This window comes from Tamandua tetradactyla, chromosome 7 (assembly GCF_023851605.1).
Source record: "Tamandua tetradactyla isolate mTamTet1 chromosome 7, mTamTet1.pri, whole genome shotgun sequence".
Taxonomy (NCBI): Eukaryota; Metazoa; Chordata; class Mammalia; order Pilosa; family Myrmecophagidae; genus Tamandua; species Tamandua tetradactyla.
The window spans coordinates 48,268,018-48,279,466 of NC_135333.1; the positions used below are offsets into that span (position 1 = coordinate 48,268,018).

At 43.9% G+C, this 11,449-nt stretch overlaps 2 pseudogenes; one reads left to right on the forward strand and one right to left on the reverse strand.

Annotated features, from left to right (window-relative positions):
• The first annotated feature begins 965 nt into the window (after positions 1-965).
• Positions 966-2,230, forward strand: LOC143689648 (keratin, type I cytoskeletal 18 pseudogene; annotated as a pseudogene).
• Positions 2,231-6,132: 3,902 nt separating this feature from the next.
• LOC143689649 (matrin-3-like) lies at positions 6,133-9,892 on the reverse strand (annotated as a pseudogene).
• Positions 9,893-11,449: the final 1,557 nt, after the last annotated feature.

Below are 11,449 nucleotides of genomic sequence, written 5' to 3' on the forward strand. Positions count from 1 at the left end.
ACAAAAGGTGTTGTAAGGCCCATGGAAGTACAATGTATAGTTTTCTAAGAAAATATAAAGGCAGTTCAAATCCAGATGTGACCATATGAATGCACATATGGGCATTAAATGAGATTACAAAACAAACAAACAAAAAGGCCACCTGCATTGGGACTTGCCGGGAGCAACCCCTTTCTGAGAAATGACAGGGGCTTTCCAAAAGATAAAATTTGAACAAGGATGGGACTTTCTGAGAAAGTAGAACATACTCCCAATAAGTTGCAATTTCTTGCAGCATTTAATAATAAGCTTATCTCAGTTTAGTCCAGTAGGGGCAGCCTATTAAAAATGGATAAGTATACTATACTAACCAATGTGTATCTACTCCCCAATATGTACGATCTCCTATGCAATAAAAAAATGGAAACATCAAAGGATCACGGAGCTTCCCACCCGAAATCCCCTAGTTGCTTTTTTAAGCGGCCGTAACCACTGCTATTTGAAGACTCTCCTACTTACTCTCTGTCTTGAGATCTCCCTGCTCCAGCAGATTCCTTCTCACTCAACCTGCAGCTTTGATTACCTGGTGACTTTGTTTCTTTCTTTTTAACTTTTTTATTGTGAAAAATAAAACAGACACATATATAAAAGCAATAATTTTCAAAGTATGTTTTAACAAGTAGCTACAGAACATATTTCACAGTTTGGCATGGGTTACCACTCCACATTTTCAGGTTTTTCCTTTTAGCTGCTCCAAAACACTGGAAGCTAAAAGATGTACCATTATAGTGACTCAGCAGTCATACTTGTTTGCTAAATCCTATCTTCTCTGCTATACCTCTTCCTTCTTTGATCCTACTCCCAGTTATAGGGGCCTTTAGGCTATGCCCAGTCTAACTTTTTTATGTTAAGAAGGTGTGTCAACAATATAAGAAGGGGGTGGCCATATCCGTAGTCCCAGCATCTCGCCTTCCTCCCTGGACAACATGAGCTTCACCACCCACTCCATCACCTTCTCTGCCAGCTACTAATCCCTGGCCTCTAATCTCGGGTCTGGCCGGCCAATTGCACGGCCAGTGTCTATGTGGGGGTCCGCAGCTCGGGCTCCCGAATCCCCGTGTCCTACTCCTCTAGCTCCTGGGGTGGCTGGGAGGCCGGGGACCTGGCCAGTGGGATGGCGGGGGGTCTGGCAGGAACGGAGGGCATCCAGGGCAAGAAGGGGACTATGCAGGACCTGAACAACCACCTGACCTCCTACCTGGAGAGGGTGAGGAGCCTGGAGACTGAGAACTGGAGACTAGAGGGCAAAATTCAGGAACATCTGGAGAAGAAGGGACCCCAGGTCAGGAACTGGGGCCACTACCTAAAGACCATCAAGGAACTAAGGGGTCACATCTTTGAAAATTTTGTGGACAATGCCTGCATCCTTCTGCAGATTGACAATGCCCAAGTGGGTGCCGATGATTTCAGAGTCAAGTAGGAGACTGAGCTGGCCATGCACTCATGTAGAGAATGACATCCATGGGCTCTGCAAGGCCACTGATGACACCAACATCACTCGGCTGCAGTGGGAGATGGAGATGGAGACTCTCAAGGAGGAGCTACTCTTCATGAAGAAGAACCATGAGGAGGAAGCAAGGGCCTACAAGTCCAGATTGCCAGTTCTGGGCTGACCAGGGAGGGGGATGCCCCCAAGTCTCAGGACCTCAGCAAGATCATGGCAGACATCCAGGCCTAGTATGATGAGTTGGCTCAGAAGAACCAAGTGGAGCTGGGTAAGTGCTGGTCTCAGCAGGTTGAAGAGAACGCCACTTCTCAGTCACTTCTCACTCTGCTGAAACAGGAGCTGCTGAAATGACATTCATGGAGCTAAGTCATTCTGTCCAGTCCTTGGAAATCTTCCTGGATTCTCTGAGATACCTGAAATCCAGCTTGGAGAACAGCCTGAGGGAGGTGGAAGCCCATTAAGCCCTCAGATGGAGCAGCTGGCACAGACTCAGGCAAAGGGGCAGCGCCAGGCACAGACTCAGGCAAAGGCCCAGGAGTACGAGGCCTTCCTGAACATCAAGGTAAAGCTGAAGGCTGAGATCACCACCTACCGATGCCTGTTAGGAGATGGGGAGGACCCCAGCCTCAGTGACACCCTGGACAGCAGCAACTCCATGAAACCATCCACAAGACCACCATGCACAGGACCGCGGACTGCCAAGTGGTATCTGAGACCAACAACACCAAAGTTCTGAGGCATTGAGGCAACAGATGCCCTTTGGGGATGGGTGGACAATAAAAACTTGTGCATCTTAAAAAACAAAGAAACAACAGGGAAATGGAATTAGTTGATATTCTTGGAGAGCCTGGCCCCTCTGGGTTTCAGGACACATTTGGCCTAGGAACTCTCTGGAGATGATAGGTTTCAGGAAAGTAAACTTAATACATGAAACTTTGGTAGAGTCTCAGAGCTCTAGGTGTTCTTTAGGGTTAACAGGAGTGATGTCAGTTGGTGTTTGGCAAATCATGGCAATTAGAAATATCTAGCTGAAGCTTGCACAAAAGTAGCCTCCAGAGTAGCCTCTCAGCTCCATTTGAACTCTCTTAACCACTGATAACTTTTTTTTTTTTTTTGCATGGGCAGGCACTGGGAATTGAACCTGGGTCTCCAGCATGGCAGGTGAAAACTCTGCCTGCTGAGCCACTGTGGCCCGCCCACTGATACCTTATTTTGTAACATTTCTTTCCCCCCTTTTAGTTCAAAAGGCGCTGTCCATCCCTCGGTGCCAGGGCCAGGCTCCTTCCTGGGAGTCATGTCCCATGCTGTCAGGGAGACCTTTACCACCGAATATAATGTCCCATGTATGGGGAGGGTAATAATTTTCCTTGCAGAGTTGGGCTTAGAGAGAGAAAGGCCACATCCGAGCAATCAAAGAGGTTTTCTGGATGCAACTCTTAGGCATAATTATAGGTAGTCTTCAGTTTTTCTGCTACAGAAATAAGCTTAAAGGCAAGCCTCAAAATCAAGGGCTTGCCTCTTGGCCAATTTTATTGGGAGTCACTAATGCTTGAGAGAGTTCCACAGGTTTCCCGCGAGGGAAAGTTTAATAGTTTCGTATTTTTTTCTCCAGTCTCTCAAGGGATTCTATCAATACTTTGTTTCTTTTTCTAAGATTAACATACACAGGCTATTTGTGTAAGAACAAAATGCAATGGATCAAAGGCCACAGAAGACTCCTGGGCTTCTGTGGCCCCTTCCCCCAACTACTGGACTGGCAGCATTAGGTCAGGAAGCATCTGGGCTCCTTCAACAGAAGGGCTGGGGCATGGGGGTCTGATTTTTACAACCAAGGTCAAATGAATACCCAACAGGGTGTCGGTTTGGATTTGTGGGGAAAACTGAGTGGGCTAGAGAGAAGCACAGGCTCTGGAATCAGAGAGCTTAGCTTTGGGATTCTGGGAAAACAAAGTCTCTGGCCTCAGTCTCCTCTTCTACCAAATGGGATAGTGATTTTATCTGCTCATTCGGTTGATGTAAGAGTTAAAGGAGTTAATCTGTGTAAAGTGCTCATAACAATCAGCAGTTATTGTTGTTGTTATTTATATCTATCTATATGTTATACAAATGAAGTTCAAGCAAATCCAGGAGCAGTCACCAGAGACTTGTGAGGTTTGGGAAGCTCCAAGCCAAGAGCCCACATAACTGAGGGCCCGAGCCTACCGTGGGGTTAGACTTAGGACAGGGCTGCCGACGCTGGCCTCCCCTGAGCCTACAGTTTTAGCCTTCAAGACCCAGCCTGGGAGAAAGCACGTCCACCCTTCACCACACACCAGGGACACCGGGATGCATCTTCAAGCACTGGGCACCACCAGGACAAGCACTTTTGTCTTGGGAAGGGAGATGGTTGGGTAGGCCCTGGGCAGCTGGGCTTGGGGACAGCCAGTGGAGACCCAAGGAATCTGGAGCTGGAGGGACAGCAGCAATGGGCCATGTGGGGGTGAAGGACGAGGGGTCTGGAGCTGGTTTGGCTGGTGCACAGTAGGTGCTCAGTAAATATCTGCTATGAAATGGCAGGTCCTAGGAGGAGGGAGCAAGGCTTTGGCAGGCCCAGCTGGCAGATGTGGCCAGGCCAGGCCTGGCACAGCCCAAGTGCAGGGTGAGGAAGGAAGGCAGAGGGCAGGTGCCCTAGTCCATTCTGAGGCCCAGGGGAAGGTTATGTCCTGTCTACACTTTCTCAACTAAGAGAAACCCCTAGTTAGGGGGTTTCTAGAACTCCAGGCTTCCCCCAGGGAGCATCTTCAGGGCCAGGCGAGCAGCCAAATGCCAACCTCCCTCCACATCCTGCCCTCTGGCAGCAGGAAGGTTGATGGCATTAGGTTTCTGCAACTGGGGATTTTATCTCTTTTTTTTTGCTAGATATTTTATTCTACAGTATTGAATGGTTTTGAGGCTTAAATAAAATAAGAAACGCCAAGCGCTAGGTGGGGCCTGGTGTGTACTGAGGGCTGCGATCGCTACCATTTCCTTCAAAACCGCGCACTGTGCTGCCACCTAGTGTGCAATAGCTGAATTGTCACGTTTAAATTCGAATTGTCACCACCACCGTCATCGTCATCGTCATCGGTAGTATTCCAACAGGTCTTGGGCTACTTTTTTTTCCTTTTTCTTTTTTTTCCAGAACCCTAGTCTTCCGTTCTTGGTCTGAGGTGAACGAATTAAACCCGCCAGTTCAATGGGCTAGACTCCTGCACAAAGACTGGAATGTCCTCTTCCCTGGTCCCGCGAAGCCTCTTCCCGTGGGCTGTGGGCAAGGCCCCGAGCCTCCCGCAGTTTAGCTTTTCTTCTCTGTGGAACGGGTGAATGATCCTTTCCCACCCTGCAGCGGGATTTTGGGTGAGTCGCCCTTTAGTCAGTTCACTCGTGCTACACGTTCGTGGTGCAAACAGGAGAGGAAGGGGGCCGGGACTTCCCGCCTGGTGGGGGAAGAGACAAAGAAAACGTGCACCCCTTTAAATCCTCCCTCACACTGACTGGTGGGAGGCGCTCTCTGTCCACCCCTGCTTCTGGTCTTTCTCCTGTTAAACCACTACCCGACTTCTTCCAGAAACTCAGATCCGACCATCTTACCGCCCTGCTGGGAAACTTTCTCCTCGTCAAAATGATGAAGTCCAGGTTATCGCATACGGACACGACGGCCCCATCACCTGGCCAGCTTCATGATGCTACTTAGGGTTTTCTGAAATTCTGGCAGGTGACCATTATCCAGGGCTGGCCCTGTGCGAGGGCTTTCCCTACTCCATCTTCACAGTAGCCCTTTGGGCTCAGTCCTGGGATCACCCCGTCTTCCTAAGGGGAGCACACCTAAGGCCACGCACTGGCGAGCAGACCTGCCACCTCCCAGGTCCCCGTCTCAGCCCCCTTGCTCACCTCCAAGCTGGGGGCTGGCCTCCCATGGAGTCTGTTGAAATCTCATCGCCTGCTCCCATCCCGCTCAAATGTCCTGACTACGAGGCTGTTTCTAAGAAGCTCGCTGTGCTCCGGTCCTCCCACCTCCAACCAGATAAGGGACACTTGTTTGTGTCATGCTCTGTCATGTATGTCAGAGGCTGGACACGTTTGTCTCCCATGACATACTGCCGGTGTCCTGTGGATATCTGCAGCTCTGAGCATCAGATTCTAAATGAAGTTTGAGCCAAAGGTTGGTGGAATTGCATTAAAGGAAAGGAGTGCTCTGTGAACTGTAAAACATCAGAGACTCCTAAGCCAGCAGGCATTTTTTTTCTGAACAATTGGTTTTGTTCTTTATTGAGTGGAATTCAAAGTTTTTGACATCTCTTTGAAGCCTGGAATACTAAATTTAATTTCTCTGAATGTTTCTACATCCTTTTCTCAGTGGTGCAAGTTATCTTAAGTAGCTTACGGAGTCAGTCTCTACAAAGTACTTTTGTCTGTTGCCATTCAGATAAAACAAAAACTATTCTTCATTAACTTAACCATATATGTATTTTTGCTATAACACTTAAATACTTGAACAGACATCTATTATTTTTTCCACTAAAAAAAAGAGTACAGTATTTTTTCTATTAGTACTGTATTTAAAAAAGTTAACATTAAAAACAAAAAAATATTATTTTCTTTTGAAATCTTTAAGGTTCTTGAATATCTTATGTGTCCTTCTCCTGCCTGCATTCTTCTACCAATTTATTCAGAAATGTCTTCAATTTCTGATAACGAGGAAGGCTGCTGCAATGAGTTTTCTTTGCACTTCATTTGTATAAAAGTGAACACAGCTTAGAGTAAAATCTGTTTTAGGTGTCACATAGTCAATACTAACAGGGACATTTTCACTTGTATCTTTGTTGGATCATCAGCACTCTCAGCAGATTCAGTGCCTGGTTCTGTATTTTCCTAACTTTTAATTCTGTTTTCCCACACTGCTTCATTTTCATGATCAAGTTCCTCCATCTTGTCCACCTTTTAAACACTTTCTTCGCGTCTGCATCTTTTTTCACAGCTTCGTCTGCAGGCTCCTTTTTCTGATCAGATGCCACATCACCTAAATTTGCAAGATCAGTCTCATCTCCCACCGAGCTCCCACTTTCTAGCAGTGCTGCTGCCTCTTTTTCATCTACAAATAGCTCATCTTCAGATTCAAGAAGCATGCTAGGTTCTTCTTCTATCTGGTCATCTTTTATATCTTTCTTTGGATCTCACCTGACTTTTCTTCTTGTTCCTTACCTTCACTTATAATTTTAGTCTTCTGTGACCCACCAGTTTTTGGATTTCTTATCACTTGGAGATTCTTTGCCATCTGGAAAATAAGATTTTGGGGGGGGGGTGTAGGGGGATTTATCTTCTTTCAATAAGTCACTGACTCTGTTGGGAATCCTCAGTTTTTTTATATTTCTCAGACAGATCAACCTTCACACATCTCCCCTGAAACCAAAGGACCTTTCTCAAACAATGATCAACCATTGCCATTGTATCTTCTCTGACCTCCTTCTCAAAAAAGACTTGGCTTTTCATTTTCATCAATATATATTTCTTTATTTTCCCATAGGGCTCAGCAAGTTTGAGGATAGCACTGTCAGAATAGCCAGAATGGAATAAAGTACTGAAATATATCACATGTCCAAGTTCTTGCTTTTTTTTTACTCATTTTATTTTTTATTTTTTGGCTTTCTAATCTTTTTTTAAAATTTTTATTGATAAAACAACATACAAGCACATACATTCTTAACATACAAACATTTCATACATGGCGTACAATCAGTGGCTTACAACATCATCACACAGCCTATTCATCACCATGTCCACCCTTCAGAACATCTGCATCTCTCCAGAAAACAAAACAAAAAGAAAAAAGAAAATGCTCATGCATACCACACCCCCCACCTCTCCCACCCCCCGACCACCAGCATTTCCATCCACCCAATATACATTTTTTTAATTTTAACATTTGTTTACCCTATTATTTATTTTTAATCCATATGTTTTACTCATCTGTCCATACCATAAACAAAAGGAGCATCAGACACAAGCCTTCACAATCACACAGTCACACCACAAAAGCTACACCATTATACAATCATCTTCAAGAAACACGGCTACTTGAACACAGCTCCACAGCCTCAGGCACTTCCCTCCAGCCTAATACACTTTAAACTCAAAAGGGGATAGCTTTACAATGAGTAGGAACAACCCCCAGGACAACCCCTTGACTCTGCCCGAAATCTCCCAGCCACTGACACCCTACCTTGTCTCATCTTTCTCTTACCCACTTAAGTTGAGAAGGCTTTCTCAATCCCTTGATGCTGAGTCCCAGCTCATTCTAGGATTTCTGTCCCACATTGCCAGGGAGGTTTACACCCCTGGGAGTCATGTCCCAAAAGAGGTGGGGAGGGCCGTGAATTTACTTGCCATGTTGGCTGAGAGAGAGAGGCCATATCTGCTAAGCTCTTGCTTTTTGATCAAACTTCTGATCTGGCTTCCTTTCAGGTTTCTCTACTCTTTTATACTTCTGGGGCAAATGAATTCTCACTAGCTTGCCAAATACTAATGCTGGTGTGGTTATATAATAATCAACTGCAGCCTGAGCATCTTCTGTGGTTGCCATTTGAATAAAGCCCTCAATTTTATTTAGAATCAGATTATTTGAATTTCAACTCCAAATGGTTCCACCAGCTATAACAGTTGGTACCTCAAGTTTTCCTTTCATTGAAAATCCACGATATGAACAACTCTGCTTGTTTCCACTCTGCCTTTTTGCATGTGTCTTGGTCCTTGCAGATTTCCATTCCTAGTCCCTCAAGATGAAATGAGAGAGGTGGAGGTCCAGAATTCCTGTTGCTGGAAGTACCTGTTTGAATGGAGTTTGTACCCTAGAAAAGTCATGTTTTAATTCTGATCCATCTTGTGGAGGCAGCCATTTCTTTTAATCCCTATTCAGTACTGTAGTTTGGAAACTTGATTAGATTATCTTCATGGAGATATGACATTCCCAATTGTGGACATTAACCTCTGATTGGAGGGAGATGCGACTCCACCCATTCAAGGTGGGTCTTGATTCAATTTACTGGAATCCGTTAAAAGAGGAAACATTTCAGAATATGCAAGAAAGCCACGAGAACTACGAGAGCCCAAGTAGCCAGAGACATTTGGAGATGAAGAAGGAAAATACCCCTGAGGGAGCTTCGTGAAGCAAGAATCCTGGAGAGAAACAAGAAACCTGTGCCTTTCCAGTTAAGAGACAAACCCTGACAGCCATCGGCCTTCCTGAACCAATTTGGACATTTTCATGGCTTTCAAACTGTAAACTTGCAATTAATAAATTCCCCTCTTTAAAAGCCATCCTGCTCCTGGTATATCACATTCCAGTGGCTAGCAAGCTTGGACACTGGGTTTGTAGATTGCTGCAGCATGAATGGATCCATTGTTGCGTGTCCTGTATCATTGTCAGGATTTCAAAAAGAAGTTGACATCAATGACTTTGACTTGCTTCATTGATACGTTGACTCCACTTACTCCTTGTTAGAATGGACTGGCAAGTCACATATAGAGCACAGATGGAGATAACCTTTTGGTAAGAGTTGCTGGAAGTCTTCAATATTGCTACTTTGAGGATCACCTCTCTTTTTCTCAAAGAGAGAAACATCTTTAGATCTATAGATATAGACTATCTATAGATAGTCTCTCATATTTACTGTCAAATTTATTATAGTTAGTCGAGGTATCACCAAAAAAAGAATCATCCCCATACCCTTTTCCACCTCTTAATTGTTCATCTTCATAATCCATTCAGTCATAATAATCAGATTCTTGGAAAGGACTTCTATGGTCATAATCAAGCACTGGATTGAGATGAGGGCCACAATCATCAAGACTATCTCTTCTAAAGTGCCTTTTTTCTTCCCAGTCATCCCTAGGTACTCTCTATGGTGGCTCCCAAGCAGCAGATCTACCATCTCTACCATAACTCAATGTAGGGACTTCTTCAGTTCTCCTCCTTTTAAGCTGTAGAAGGATTTGGAGCAAATTCTCAGGAATAATCTTGTTTTTTGGATTTTGACTCAGTTCATCTAACTCTCTAGCAGACAAACCAAAGCTGGCCAAATGTTACTGGTCTGGTCTGCATCTCCACAGTGTTGAGAAGACAAAGAGAGTGGACTTCTACTTCCAATATTGCATATAACCTGAAAATTAGGGAAGAAGTACTAGCAGAAGACAGTGCACTAGGACCTCCTTATTGATTCAATGAAGAACTCATTCCAAGATTTAGTTAGTACCCTGGTTCATCCTTCTAGAGATGCTGGCATACTTAAGACTGGGCAGCAACAGCAATAGGCTTATTCCTGCTGCAGATAGGTCATGCTCATGACCCTGTGAGTCCCTAATGAAAGATGACTGCTGGAATGATTTGGACATTGTAGAACTATCTCTTGTCCAGTTTATAGGTTTTAAAAAAATATTTAAATCGACCAAAAAGAAAGCCCACACTAGAACACCAGGTTAACTTTGCTTCAAAAAGTGGCAATGCCAAGAAAAAGGATTAAAAAGATTCTACAGTCTTTTTCTAGCTGAGAACCAGCTCTTAGGGAGAGGGAGAGGGAAACTCTTAGAGAAAGGGAGAGGGAAAAGGAGAGGCACCCCTCTACCTAGGATAGATAGCAGGACGCAGAAGATCCCACAATACCCCGCAGCAATGGCACTCCAGCAGGCACTTTTAAAATTTCTTTATAAAATGCTAACAGATTTAGAATAGGAAGTATTCATCTGTGCTTGAGCACTTTCTTCTTTCTGATTTCAGGCTCCTTTATAGGCCAATTAAGGATTGCTTCTGCTCTTTTAACCATGGGTTGCTCACTCCTGGGGGAAATATTCTTGATACTTAGAGAGAGAGATAAAACTTTGCTGACACAGACCTTGCACAAAAACAATTCTGATCCTCTTACCCATCAGTTAAGGGACTCTCATTGGTGAAAGTCCTGCCAGGTAATGGAAGGGACCCTGGCTGAAGTGCTTTGTTCTCAGCTCTGGCTGAGCCTCATTAACCTTCTCAGTGCAAGCTCAGAATGATTTCTGAAGTCCCTTCCAACTCCAGGGTTCTTAAATTTGTATTTTGTCTCTGCAGCCTCATTACTTGGAGACCTTAATGGAGTTGGAAATCCATTTCCTTGCCTACAAATTGGAGCTGGCTTACCTCAGAGGAAAGTTATAGACATTGCAGAGAAATATTAATGTAAAATGTTCAAGCAAAAAAATCTAATATTACTGGAAAGAACAAAAAAGTGCAGAGTATACCTCAGTGATAAGTTAAAAAGAAATTCTCTTTTCTGGAATAAGAGTTAGGTAGGTGAAACCTCAAATTGTTTGTCTGTGGTGTGACATCCAGACACTGATATAATTGATGACAATGAAAACTATATTCCTTGTTCCACAAGGGAGGTTGATTTCTTTCTTTCTATGGTCATCACCTTCTCTCATTTCTGGAAAGACCTATTTCATCAGTTCTATACCCTTCTTGAGCAGTAGTTCCAGACTAAAAAAACTAGCAAGCTTAAGGCCTTCCTGTGGCCCATCTTTCAGTTGCTGATGAAAATACCTTTATCAGAAATATTTTGGAGTTGGGGGGAAAAATAGCATTAAATAATTGGGAATTTTCTTACATAATATTATATTCTTTCAAGAAATTGAAGAATGGTAAAACAAAAATTTTTTAAGTCCATAGCATAGATAACTTATATGGTGAGTTATAGCAGATAGTCAAGGAATAAATAATTCCTATTTTATACAAACTATTTCTGATCAGAACAGAAAGATCAAAAAAGGAAACACTTTCTAACTCAATTTTAGAGGCTTCCAAAGCCTTCATACTAAAACCTACCAAGGACAGTAGGAAACAGAAAATTTACTGGCCAATAATACTTATGAATATAGATGCAAAAATTCTACATAGCATATTGGCAAATAAAGTCCAGCAGT